At 50.7% G+C, this 1095-nt stretch overlaps 1 protein-coding gene across 1 annotated transcript in view; it reads left to right on the top strand.

Annotated features, from left to right (window-relative positions):
- ANXA7 (annexin A7) overlaps positions 1-1095 on the top strand; it is a 39485-nt gene that overhangs the window by 456 nt on the left and 37934 nt on the right. The gene's annotated exons all lie outside the window — the stretch shown is intronic.

Here is a 1095-nt window from a genome sequence, read left to right as displayed (position 1 = left end):
CGTCTGAAGGGCCGTGTGGGCCTCCCGGGTGGCGGCGACCCGGTGTGCGCGTCTCGGAGCCGGGCTGCCGGCCAGGGTGTGTTGGGGTGGCGTGGATGAGGCGGCCGGCGCGGCTTACGGGAAGCCCTTCGGTCCGTCTGGAAATCCCAGGGACCAGTGGCGCCCCGCCCTCGGGCAGGTGGAGGGGCTGAGGCCGGAGAGTGGCCCAGCCGCCTCGCGGGAGGCTAAGTAGGGAAACGCACGGGCAGTGCTGAAAGCCGTCTGGCTGGTGGTGGCTGTACTTTCCAGTGACACAGCGAATTTAGGGAAACTTGGGAAATTTTTACTGTGCTTAGTGAACCATAGGACAGAATGCACCAGGCCAAGGTTGTACACTGGTTCTCGTTTACAGTTCTTGGAAGCTCTTCTAGGATAGCGTTCCATATTTAATTCCTGTTCCCCGACCAGCGGTAAATGTGTGTTGAAATTAGCTCGTCCTGTGCAAAAACTGCCCAAGGAAACCAAGGTGCAGAGGTAGATGGCTGATGTCCACCCTAAAGTGACAGACATGACGCTGTTATCTTCCGACTGCCGTAAATGCCATAATTTTTGCCAGCTGATAGCCAGCTAATCTGCTAAATGTGTCCGAATTAGATGATGTGAGTGTAATGAGTTACCTTCCAGGTAAGGAAAGTTTCAAGCACTAAATAGGTAGAAGAGAGAATTTTGGACACTGCAGACTTTCAGTCCTCACTGGTGGGTGACTACCTACCTGTCCGTGCAGAGGACTAGCCATGCCTCCACGTTCTTTCTCCAAGTCGCTGACTGATTTAAATGATCCTACCAGACCTAGCGGCCGGTTTTGCAAAATTGGATTTGCTGTTGCGCGTTATCTTCAGTCACCCTTCCTGTTTCGTGTATTTTTTATTTTCCCATAAATTTGCAACAGCTGCCTCTTGGTTTCCTGGGCTTCATGCCATCTATGAGAAACGGTGAGACCCAGCCCTCTTACTAACTGACTCACTGGGTGGAGATGGTTTGGAAAACCAAAAATGATTTTCTAGTCTTTTAAAAGTGGTTGCTAACAGAGAATGTTAAAAAAAAAAAAAAAAAAAA

The sequence above is a fragment of the Colobus angolensis genome, unplaced genomic scaffold, assembly GCF_000951035.1.
Source record: "Colobus angolensis palliatus isolate OR3802 unplaced genomic scaffold, Cang.pa_1.0 Scaffold12, whole genome shotgun sequence".
NCBI classification, from domain to species: domain Eukaryota; kingdom Metazoa; phylum Chordata; class Mammalia; order Primates; family Cercopithecidae; genus Colobus; species Colobus angolensis.
The sequence above is the reverse complement of the archived record's forward strand: the minus strand, read 5'-3'. Positions and strand labels throughout refer to the sequence as shown.